Here is a 13,606-nt window from a genome sequence, read left to right on the forward strand (position 1 = left end):
AATACCAGAACTGGGGTGGGTGACAATTTTTGCAACTTTCCGAAAAAAAAATCCAACAAACACACCTTTTTTGTACAGCAGGTTACCAGTTGCACAGATGTGAGAGAGTATTTTTCCTATGAACAACACAGCAGGTGTAACACTGCACTGAATGTCTGGAATGGGTTTCACCTTCAGATAACACTTTATACAAACCAGTCTGGTTTGAGCACATGGTAAATCTCACAGCTGTGACCATGTCTTATTATCTGTCTCATTATACATTTTAGTCCAAATTCCTAACCTGATGGTCAGATTTCATTGAGCATTTAAAGAATGACAAACTCTTTTATAAGATAAGAGGATTAAAGGTAGAGATTATTTGACAAATTGACCTGACTTGGCTAAAAGACCCTCAAAGAGTCAAAAATATGATCGGGAGTGACTACTTAAATAAAAGTGGCATTATTTGAAAAGCAATATTTAATAGTTGGATGAATCTTTTATGTAACTTATGAGCAAGGATGAGTGATGAACAGAGTTCTTACTCTTGCTTTATGAAGCATCTCAACCTAAATGACCACAAGGCCAACATTTCTACACTCTTAACCTTTCCCAGATGTGCGAGTCAGCAGAGAGAAGAGGGTGTGGACAAAGTAGGTGCAGCAATGGGATGGGAAAACAGTGCTGAGAAGAAAGAGAGATTGGAGCAGTGGGAGAGGGAGAATATACCAGGGCTAGGAGGGGAAAGAGGCTGTCACTGCCTCTAGGGGTGAGGCAGGGGGCCAGAGGTGAGAGAGAGATGGGGGTCTCTGCTGTCTGGGTGGTGGGACCACAAGGAATGACCAAATAATTGGGACGAGCATCTGACAGGAAATAAATACAATGTGGGCAGGATCGCCAAGAGGCAGCCAGCCAGACATTGTTGAAAACTACAATAAACTGTAGTATATGGGTTAAGAAAACTTCTCATAGTGTGCTGCACCGGAGGAATCATGACCTTTGCTGCTCAGACTGAATGTAAATAATTTATTTCCTCTAGAGGGCATCATACAGATACTCTCATTTGAGATATTCCTCTAGATTTCTTCATTTTATTTAGGAAATGTATTGTTGACTTTGTCCAGTTTAATAAAAACAAAAGTTAATTAGAGATCATTCTTGTAGAATGCAAGAACATTTTTTGGTTAGGTAGGAAAAAAAAACTTCATTAATCTTGTTTGTTGAGGTTGCCACGATGTCACCGCGTGGGTTACGTTCCATCTTCTTGTTTCCGGATTTGATTGTCGTGTTGATTAACAGATGGAGCAGAAAGACCACTGAATACCTCAGAAGCTCCAGCAGTTAAAGGTCGTCAATCCTCTCTGTCATTTGTTCATGGATGTTTGAGAGGAAAAGAATGAAAGGCATGGAGACAACACAGAGAGGCGAAAGCGGTGACTTTGAAGAATCTCTCTTCGTATATGTCATTGTCAAGAGTTTTCAGCTAAAACGGACTTGGGACCCCTAAGCAACACAAACAGACAGCCGAAACACTCTGCAGCACTTCTTCAGACACAGTCGAGGCACAACATGAAAGAGCATTTTTCTCATTCTGCTGAAGACATGACTTATGTGGCATCCTTTTTAGTTCGCAGCCCCTTTTTCAGACACAGCATTGGCTTGGTTTCTAGCAGTTCCCAGTGTAACATTTAGTAATGGGAAAGAAGGAAAACTGACCAACAATCACAGAGAAATGGTAAATTAGCTTCTAACAGGGCAGCTGAAACATTATCCGGTTGCATTCACAATTTAACTGGCATGAATGTCTGGACCTAAAATTTGAAATCTCTTGTAGCTTCAGGGTAATTAGATGTCTTGCCTTGATGTGGTTTTGACATCCTAGAATGAGTCCTGGATAATGACAGCAAATAACTAAGCTAATGCCTCTTGGCAAGGAGATCAGGATATCACTCATACAATTTGCAATGCTTGCTCACTAAACACATAGACAGCAGATGTCTTCTAATAGCTGTGTGTGAAAAGTAAACCAAAAGAAATAGACAATAAACTGGAAAGAGAAAATTCTTTTAAGTCACTTTAAGACTAATGAAGCTTATTTATGTGTCAGATTAATAAAACAGATCAAATATTTAGTGAAATAGAATCTTCTGCCTTGCTCATTTTGTTTTGTAAGCCAATTTTTAGTTATCACTCTAGCTGGTTTGACGTCTGGAGAAAACTGAAATCCAAATCACTGTACTAACATTTCACTGTTGGTCCTGGTTCCAGACCTCTAAATCTCTGCCCAGATCTCTGATCTCTTTAAATGGATTTGGTACTGGGCTCACTGTCAGCGCTTTATAGACAGGATCAAGAATGAAGACATCGTCCCTCTGTGCCAGAGCCAAAAAGATGGCAAACATGAATGAGACTGACATAACAGTGTAGGTTGTTGGAGTTCTTTTCAATAAAATAACTCCTCTCTACTCCATAAACCGCCTCTAAACTTCAAGTCTGCATGTTTCTTTGACATGAAAAATGTTGTCTGCTGTTAGCAACCAATGAAAAGAACAAACAGAAAAAAGCCAAGAAGAACACGATGAACTGATGATAAAGTGAAACAAATTGGCTAATGGGCCTGATTACCTAAAGATTTCTTTTGATGAAAAGCTGCTGAATAGCCGGACTTACAGTGCCAATTGCTTGGAATCGAAACTAAGAGTCTACAGCCACATTAGTGGCTCTGTAAGTAAGTAAGTAAAGCTGAGGCTGATGGGAATGTGATTACTTTTGCAGGTCTTTGGACAAACCTAAGTAGTGGCAAATTTAAACTTAGACCCGATGATGATGCTGAATGAAAAGTCACGAGAATTTGTCCTCTTGGAGCCTTAAATACCTGGGCAAAAACTTCACAGCAATCCACTCAAGATTATTAGACATTCTGCTGATGATGTTAGAGGAAAAGTCAAAGAATTCATTCTCGAGGGACTTAAGATACAATATGTATATCACACTGAACCCAAAACGCCAACCTCATGGTAGTGCTAAATAAAAAGTTACCAAAATCAGTTGGATTCATCCTCTGAGGCTCATGAATTTCATGACAATCCATCCAATAGCTGTTGAGACATTTCAGCGTAGGCCAAAGAGGTTTATGGATATTTCCGTGTTGTTGGGTAAAACACTGGCGACCATGAAAAAAATGGTTCCTTCAGTTAAGAGAAAGATTCCAAAATTAGTTTTGACCATGCAAATTAAGATACTGAATACAAACTTGACGCATGGCTGCACATGCATTATACAGTACATATGTTTTGGGAGAAGATCAGAGTTCTTCAATTTGAAGGGGTCAACCAGTCATCGCTTTGCAACAGGCATGAAGTTAAAGCAACATCTGTGAAAAAATATATTTTCCGTTTAATACCCTACAGACAAAATATTCTTTCTGTGTGTTTCAGCAAGCATGTAATGCAGTTTAACAAAACACACTACAACAGCCAAAGGGAGTGTGTGTCTATTCATTAACATTATCTTTAGCTATCTAAAAAGTAATATTATTGTCCATGTTTTTGTAAATGTGACCACCATGCTTCTATGAAAAAGAGGTAATTTAATTTCCAGCAGGGCCCCAGTCCTTAGAGGCGGATTCTGCTTGGAGCGGATCCACCAGGATCCCCCGCCAGTATGTAAAGATCACAAACCAACACAGGCTTTCTGCTGGGAGCAACACATGGCTCTCGCCCTGTGTACATGTCTTTAATGTCATTTATGTCTTTATTGTACCTGTATAGGATGACAATCATAATTTTACTTCCATGTTTGAAGGCTGGTTGTGAAGGGTGAGCCCCTGGACATGGGCCCTGAGGTTCTACAAAACTTTTACTGCGTCCCAGATCGATTTAATATGGATACAACATAAACATTCTTGTGTGCATGTCTTAATAAGTCAGCGGGGATATAGGTTATTGTGATTTTCATTATCCTTCAGTTCACTGCTGGGATTCAGCCATATCTTGTGAATGAGGTAAGAAAATTACACCCCTGTGTGGGATTTAAGATAACTGTGGTTGTAGTGCTTCCAATAGGCCGTTGTATGAGCCATATAAACACATTACAAGGATTTTGGCTATTGTAAAACTCAAGATGATAAAGTAAGCTGTTCTCTTTCAGTGTGTCGGAGGAAAATGTATTTGAAGATAACACAAACATGGCTGACAAACAGTCCTTTCAAAAAGCACACCCCTGGGGTCTTTGGTGTGATTGGCAGCCAGAGTGATTGCAGTTTGGCAGACGTCCCAGGGAAATGTTCGGAGAACAGTTTCATATACTGTATATGGTCAGGTTAGAGGTTGTCTGTGTCTTGCTCAACAGAATTAACGCCTGGATAGACGGCTCTCTTTTGAATTCTCTGCAGAGTCGTGCAGAAACACATCAGGACATCAAATACAGCCTGTCAAATATTGTAGTGGGACTAAAATGTGACCAGAAACAGAGCAACCAAGGCAGATGTTTTACATCTGGGTTCATATTCATTAAAATTGCTCAAAGTGGGAGGGAAAGTCAGGTTATTTCAAGTGTTATTAATTTGTGGACCAGTATGATAATGCCTGCTTCAAAGGGTTACATAAGATAAAAAAGATTAAAGAGTGACGATATTTGTCATAAGAGTACAAACAAAACTAATAAAGACCTCAATGAATTCAATCTATTGGAAATTATAGCCAGTCTTTAATTAAAAGATGAAATGCAAGCTTGAAGAGTTACTATTCTCCAGATCTGTTCAATTTACCTATTATGGAATACAAATTAAATATGATAAAAGAAAATACTGAACACGATGAAGGTTTTGAATGTCAAAGAAAAAGTCATATGTATTTCAAATATAGTAAACTATATACTACAGCAGCTTTTGTCTTTTACATGGGAAGTTCTGAGAGCAAAACAACTTTTCATTGCCTCAGGATCATGTGCAGTTTGGAAATGAAACTGCCCAAATATTTGCAGGTAAAAACAGTAAAACCCACCAAAGATACTGTAGAGCCTTTAACTTACATGCAATAGAGTTGCAAATATTTTGACAGTGCATGAAGTTAATGATGTTGGACTATCCTATTACTAGTGGCATGCAAACTCTATACCGCCTGTCAGTGAATGCTCTGCTGCCTTGGGCTAAGCAGATATTACTTCAGGGAAAAGAATCTCATTCAGCAAGCAGGTAATACTGTCTGTGTCCTCAGAGACTGTTGTATGTTATCTGGATTTAAACAGCGGTGCTTACAGCCCAGAGCGCATGAATTTAACATGATTTTCTGGATGATGATAAAGGTATGTCTTCCTTGTAAGTGTGGCCTATTGTGTTAAAGATATAGTGTATCTGTTCCAGATTATAGTGTGCCTCCCAAGGTTTACCCTGCAAGTCATTCAACATACAGCTCCAATAATCAGAGCCACATTTCTGCTGCAGGGAGGAAGCTTTTTGGACTGGGGTCCAGGTAGTGTTCACACCATCAAATTGCAGTGGATGGTTATTCTGTATTGGTCTTCTGGACCAAACATATGCAATTAAGTGCAAAGCAAGGTTACAATAATAAGTGTTCTGCAGTTGTCTGTCAGTTTTAAAAGGAGAAGACATTTTTTGGAAACATGTCTGTTTGAGTTTTTGCTCAATATAAGAAGATTAATACAACTGTCATGTCTGTATGGTAAATATGTAGCTGGACTCAGAAGCCAGTTGTCTTAGCTTAGCATAAAGACAGGAGACAGGGGGAAACAGTTAGCCTCTCATAACAAGTTTGTTAAATCTGTACAACAACCAAAGTATAAAAGTGAAAATTTGGGGTGCTAATTAATTTCACAAGGGTAAGGATTAACTAGTAATCTCTAGAGGTGCTGGTAGTTGGACTAATGGGTACAGCTCCATATTTACTGAACAGACTGTGAGAGTGGTGTCGATATTCTCATCAAACTCCCAAGAATGCAAGACAGTGAAAGCAAGAAGTGTATTTACCAAAATGTCAGAGTATTCCTTTGAGTTTTCCATATCCTCCTCTTGTCATGTCAAAGCTTGGATTAGGAAAATCAGTTTGAATCATTTAACCAAGGCATTTATGTACATGTACATGTACATCAAAGTACATGCAAGTGCCTAGTTAGTGTCTCTAATAGATATTAGTGGCATGGATTTTGCCCAGCTTTCATTTAATTTTTGGCTCTGCATGGAGCAGAGACACAAGATCTTTTTGAACTTTCAAAGAGATCTTCATCAGATCAAATATCTGCAGATTTCCTGGGGATCAGTTGTAGATGAGCTCCAGTAGTGACTGAATCACACAGAATACTTACACAAACAACAGAGAGATCTCCTTAACATCTAACAGGTGGAGTGGTCAATGCAAAAAGATTTCCTCAATCAGTATCATGGAAAATGTACTGTACATATATGTGCACTAAGGCAGATAAACCAATGGCATGTGCTCTGGGAGGATGAAAACAAGCTGTACAGGCATGGCAAACCATTATTTACTGCTGAAAAGTATCTATGATAAATCTTTTTTTTTCATTTAATACATGTTTGGTTGAGATATATGAGTCTGTCAAAATAAAGTTCTCTCTGGAGATGAGTATGAGATGCTCCAAAGAGCTATCTTTATTTTAAAAATGGAGATGCTTCTCATTGTTCCTGTGGGGAGTGAAGCACTGACATGATCCAGATGTAGTCAAAGAGCAGTTTTAAGGAAAAGCCTTCCTGAACACAGAACATGAAATCAGATTCAGATTAGATGATGGCAGCAGACTGTCATTCAAAGATGGAAACACAGTGCAAAATCTGCATTCATATTTATTTATTCATTCATTTTTGCTTATTCTTTTTGGTCTGTTCAATCACTTTGGTTTGAACATTCATGGCCCCCAGAGGATTGATACTCCTGACTTTGGTGATCCTCTGACTTTTCCTCTTGCACCACCATGAGGTTAACTTTTGTGAGTTTGATTGAAGTGTATCACCAATTATTGAATAAGTTGTCATGAAATTGGTACACATGTTCCCCACAGAATGAACTGCAGTAACTTTGGTGAGCCCCTGACTTTTCATTTAGCACCATTCTCAGGTCAGAATTTCCATTTGCCTGGTACTTTGTACCAAACTAATGACATTCACATCAGCCTCAGCCATACTTTGTGGATAGTGCTAAGTAGCAAGTGCTAAGCCAAGATGGTAACCATTATACCAGAGGCCTGTAGGCCTACCGCAAAAGTGAGATTAGTGGGTTTGGGTTATCCAGCTCTCTTTGGTATTAACTCAGTTTTTTCAGTATCATGAAGCTGGCCCACTTTTAATTAGGTTAAATCACCATTACCGTAAGCTGTACAGCTAACCTCCTCTGGTTTACTTCAGAGGATCAGATCAAAATCTGTCAACAGCTCAACTACTGACCATTCAGGTCACTAGAAACACTGAGCCGTCATTTCTACAGGATCCTTACTTGGGCAAAAAAGAGCAATACCTAGATACTGTATTTTTGTAGATCAGTGAAGTTGTTTTGCTGTTCCAGGCTTATAGCCGGATAGTTGAACCCAGAGTTAACAGGGTATGCTGATAACCAGCACCAAGATACAGATTAGTTGCTTTTGCTTTGCAATACAGTCCCTGCTAATTTCACCATGTTTGCATCGTGAGTATGAGCATTTTAGCATTTACCTCAAAGCAAGTACTGTCTCCAAGAGCTGCTAGCATGGCTGTAAACTGTCTTGGAGTAGTTTTCTCTATGTGTGATTCAGTCCAATCTTTCCTGAGGTAACATCACTCGTATTTTCCCAAGAAATTCACTTCTAAAAAGGACTATATGTGGATATCCTTATAAAATGTATTACTGATGAGGGATTTACCATGAAGACCCTAACCCTGAAAAAAAAAAAAAAAAAAAAAAAAAACACAGGTAGAGGGTCTCAAAGCAGCTGTGGGGTCAAAAACATGAAAGAGCGAATGACGCACTGATCAAATGTAGGGGACATGAGGGACCAGAGTCTTTGATGCTTTTGTGATTATTTTCCAGGATGAGCCTATAGGGATACTCTTACAACAGGGTGTTTATCAGACATAAAGAGACTTAAATCAGCTGAGAGGACTTTGTGTTTATTCTTCAAGGTACTTCACTGTGTTTCTGTGTTTCCTTGCTGTTCACTCTCCTCTTTAATCCTTTTCTTTCTTTCCACCATTACAGCACATGACGGTCCCTTGTGAGCTCCTGGTGCTTGGGATCACAGTGCTTACCACAACAAAGAGAAAACATCCCACATTTGTAAATGGGCTCCTGCCAGTTGGACAGGTTTTTTTAAACAAGCATTTCAGCGGGGGAAAGGAAGTCTGCTCCTCTGAATTTGAGCAGCCAGCAGCGTAGGTTGAGGGTGAAATGTGTAATCTAATCAGATCTAATGAGATTTTCACAATGTTTCACACAGTTGACTCCTTCCTTTAAGCTTTCTGATGCAAGTCCTCGGTGTCTATTTACAGATCTTGAGCGCCAAGTGCGATCCCAAAAATTTCTTTTATCATCACTGTGATTCTTATGAGCAGTAGGGGATTTATTAACAATAACACAGACTTGTTTCTTTTCCAAGTTTTCACTTGGACAGTAATTCTTGCTTGTCTTTCCTTTAAGGGAGTTAATGTATTATTTCTATGTAAGCCAAATTTTTAACACTGAGCCTTTTTCTAAGACCAAATAAATCCAACTACCACAAAAAATTAAAGGTGGGAAAGACGAAAGTGTGTCAGTCTCCTTAGATTTGGCTTTTGCTTTTTTGTTGCTAGCAACAGAATATAGCAGATAATCAATCATATAATACTCTTCACGGGACTTGTGAAAGAACTACGCTAGGGTGTCAAGGACGATATGGTCTGCAGAACCAGTGCCAGTAGAGAAACCCACAGAATAATCCAACACTAATAAGAAATATACAGCAAACATTAAAATGGTCAGATATATCTCACAAATCTGAACAACTATAAATATGTTTATCTAAGTCTGGTAGCATTTTATCCAAGCAGACAATTTTACAACATTTACACACACCCTTGCTCATTTCCATGCACTCAGGGGTTTTGATATTACAGCCATACTTGGTATTGTGTGACAAGTAGTTCGTGATAGCTAATGCTGGCTAAAGTTACCAAACTTCAGCTAGACATAGCTGCGTGAGTGGCATTGCTGAGTCACTTCCCTGACTTTATGACTCTTTTCTACAGCTGGAGGTATCAGTAGGCTAATTTTTGCCTAATGCCCTCCTAGCTTGAATTCTAGATGAATGCAAAGTGGAAATGCAGTAAGGGTTATTTTTTTAAAACCTGTATTTAGCTTTGACAAATTGTGATTTGAACTTAAGATTTGTAGCAAGCAAACCTCCCTCCAAACAATATACCCATCATGAACATTCAAGCAGACTGACTTTGAAAATTACATTTATTAATCCATTTAGATATAAATTACTTGATCTTCATCAGCTGTTTAGAATGTCTGGAGAAATATCAGATAATGAAGAGAACATAGCTCAATGCCATTTTAATAACATTTTTCACTACTCATTTCCAATAAACAACAAACATGTTTCACATTAAAAAAGCAATATAGTCAAACCCACAACCACTTGGGCTGTGATAACTTTTTGATAAATACTTGCTAGCAGATTAGCTTGCTAGTGACATTGCTAGCTTTGTAATATCACAAAGTACAAGGAAGGTGTAGTGGTCCATCAAAAGTCTCCCTGTTCAGCTTCTCTCAGTCAGGGTTTTTGATGATGACGTCTTTAAAGTATCAAATTTCATAATTTGGAACTGTGGAGAAACTCAATGTGCAGTGCAGTTATCCCTTTAATTGCCACTTGATGCCACAAAGGCCTCAAAACCCAATCTGTCAGTGAATGCAGTACCTGAAATCTGAAACATGGTACCCATTGACTTGTAACATTCAACTATAAAACACAGGGTTACTGCATACAGTTGATATTATTTAGTGTAAATGGAAGGAATTAAACACGTGAGTGTGCGCCCACTCAATGACAAAGTGGTTCTTGGAAAATGTGGCTCTTCCTTTATCACTGTTCTTAGTTCTGTGTTTTCCAGCGATGGAATTTTACTTGAGAGTTTGCCTTGTGTTTGACTGCCCAGTCCTTATACATACGAATGAATGGGAGATGGAAGGACTTCAGATTTGCTTCTTTTCAGCATCCACTCTTTTGTTGCATCATGTCTCTTTGTGTGACTGAATGTCTCCTAATTAAATCTGATGCATAAAGACTGGAGAAACTCTTGACTGATTGCTGTTGACTGTATGACTTCTTCTCACTAGGGCAAGGCGCGCGCGCACACACACACACACACACACACAGAGAGAGAGAGAGAGAGAGAATGGTTTTTACATTCTCATTCATGGGATAAGATGTATTGGACATGGTGTTAAAAAATACAACAAAAAAGACGGTAGTAAAAATAAGAAAAAAAGACAGTCTCAAGTTGTTTCCATGAATGGCCCCCAACTGGGAAAGGAAGAGAACAAGGGGCAAAGATCATGTTCCCCATCAGGTAACCCACATAACATACCCTGGTGGCGGAAGTGAGGTTTCTAAGGTCTGAAAACACATTGCTCTGGAGGAAAAGCCATTAAGTTCCTGAACGTTTTTATTCCAGTTGTAAACAGGACAGTGTTTATTTTGTCATCCTACCATAATAACCTTCCTTTTGCATTTGAGAAGCAGTTCATTGAAAGGTTTATATCCTATATTTGACCAGTGCCTTAACTGCCCATGATGTAGCAACACTGGAAACTCAAGTTGTGAAATCTCTGTTAGAGTCCTTGATAACATCCAGTTGAATGTGTTTTATTATTTAGTCCTCAAGGTCTTGGTGGCTGACTGGTTGCTACAGGGTGGCTGTCTAGCAGAAAAGTGGGAGGCAGCTTCACCTGGCAATCACCACTGCCCCCTGCTGGGCTCTACCTGTCTGCAAAGCAGTCTGCTCTGTGTTCTATACTATTCAATACATTCACCCAGTTCCATTCACTGGAGGAGACAGAGGAAAGGAAATAGACAAATTGGGGGTAAAGAAAACTCTGTGGTGACTTTGTGTGACATCATGTTCCCATAAAGTAGGGGGTGGGTTGTTACAGAGTAGCCAATTATCTACCGTTCCCACACTCTTTAAAAAAACGACTTACCCTATTCTTCATTGTAGTACATAAAGACTGCAAGCAGTACAAGTGCTGAAAAATTCTGCTGAAATAAGAAGCTGTAGTGAGTTATGTGACTTACTGGAGATAAGCAAAGCAACATTAAAGTGACAGATTTCGCAATGAAATATGACGTGAATTTCTCATTAGACAAAGAAGGAAAGAATTGCATGTGTTGAGCCTACGTCAAGATAAGAATGACTGTGAGGAAATGTGCAGTGGTGAAATAGGCACGAGACCTCATTGACGTGAGATGAAACTGTCAACAACTCATTTTCCATCTAGGTCAATGGAGAAATATAACCCTAATATGAAGTGACAGGTCAGAAGTGGCAAGGGTCACCATCAGCCAGGAATTAGTTTGTTAAGCCATGAACAAAAGCACAATGGCAAGGCATCTCATCAATAGAAATGGTTTAAAGGTAGAAGTCAAATCACAACACATTTTGATCAAACAGTTATGTCAAAGCAGGCCTTTAACACAGAAATGAGATAAAATATTACTGTCTTACAGTTGCCCCATTTTTGGTTTTACGATCTACAACTTTCATTTTTGATTCACTCTCAAAGCACTGATCACTACAGTTTTCATTCACATCAGGCAGCAGGAAGCAGATAGAGACAGTTAGCATCTAGCTGGTGAATATAACAGATGGTCTCACTGCTAAAGAGCCAGATATTCCTCTGAGGAGTTGGTAGAGACCAAAACAGAGCAAAAAGTTAATAAAGAATACTGGCTCTTTCCAAATGAATGCTAATGTTGCTCCATGTCTGCTTGATATGTTAAAATGCCACTGTTTGCTAACAACTTTATATGGTCATATCAACTTTATAAGAGATGATATGTAATGTTGTTTATAGTTTGTTGTCTGCGAGCCACAAAAAAAAAAAATCAATCAGTAAAACTTGAAGACTAAAATGTATGCGTATGTTGTCAGCCATCAAACAAGATATCAAACAAGATGAACAGTCAGTGATTCCAATAAATGCAGGGAAAAAAAATAAACGGCTCCTTTAATGTAAATGGTCATCTCATAAGTCACATGACCACCTACAGACAGCTTTTCAGTAAAGACGACGGCAGCTGACTGGAAACCATCTGGTCTATGTGAGAATGCTGCTGCAGGCGTCATGGCAACATACACAAGGAGGAAGTTAAGTGCACGGACAGCCGTGGATGGGAAACTTATCTGGACAAATCAGCACAGCATGAGACATCCCTGTATCACATTAAAACATCCTTCCGAGCTTATATTAATCACTGGTTATATTTTTGGCCATCGTTCCTACGGGTTAAATGAGATTCTTTAATCTAAAAGAGATGGAGAGGAAATTTCCCTGTCAGTGACACTGATCCTGATGAAAACAAGTTAGTTGTCTCTTTATCTTCTTCATATTCTATTCCCTCTCTGCTTTAATTGACTTCCTTGTTGCTAGCCATTGGGGGGATGAACCTTTAAAAGGTCAGACAAACACAACTCAACCAAAGGAGACTGGACCTCAGGAGGCACAGCGCCAGTTCCAAACTGAAGCAAAAACTACACCCCAGCAGGAAGAAAAATGGAACTGGGGAGAGTACAAAATGTTTTCAAACATCTGAAGAGGTTTGTGTTTGATTGTGTGTGGATTTGTACTCACAGGCAGGTCGGGTGTGTGTGGGTATGTACACGCGCGCACAAGAGAGAGAGAGAGAGAGAGAGAGAGAGAGAGAGAGAGAGAGAGAGAGGGGACAGAAGCCGGCACTCTCTGAGGGCCAAGCAGAGGTAAAATGGGGATAAGAGACTCTTCAAAGAGAGGTGAATTTGTTGTGAGAAGCCAGTGCCATTTAGCACGTACACCCAAATAAGTATGGGAAGGGTAGTGAGTGAGAGGCGGAGTGGGCTCGCTGATACTTGGATGGATAAAGATTCACGTCAAAAGCTTTACCCAACTTAAAAATTAAAAAAAGAAGAAGAAATAAGAGGAGCGGTGAACGTGATGAAAGCTGTGTCTTGAGTTGTCTGCTTCTGCGAGCCGTTTTCTTCTCACCTCATCTTAGGAGCAGTGGGAGCCTTTAACCAAACTCATTCCCTCGAAATAGGCTAATTGTGTTCAGTTGACTTCCTTGGATGCAACAGCCCTTACAAGTTAATCACCCAGGAAAGCCTCTTAGTGACAGCTATGCCTTAATTGCATACCAGAATGTGCCCATCAATTTGATGACAGCAAATCCACACATTCCATCTGCATGGGAATGAGGTATTCTGTCGAAAACCTTTGGCTCTCACTGAGATAAATCTTTATGTAAGGAAACATACAGCAGAGAGAGGTATTAGTAAGCTATGCTGTGACAGTCAGATTGTGTAATTCAGTCATTTTGATTAAAGGTACCACCTTAAATTCAACTACTCATATCCCACGGTTTTTGCTATTATGACCCCCTC

The sequence above is a fragment of the Lates calcarifer genome, linkage group LG7_1 (genome assembly GCF_001640805.2).
Source record: "Lates calcarifer isolate ASB-BC8 linkage group LG7_1, TLL_Latcal_v3, whole genome shotgun sequence".
In the NCBI taxonomy this organism is placed as follows: Eukaryota; Metazoa; Chordata; class Actinopteri; family Centropomidae; genus Lates; species Lates calcarifer.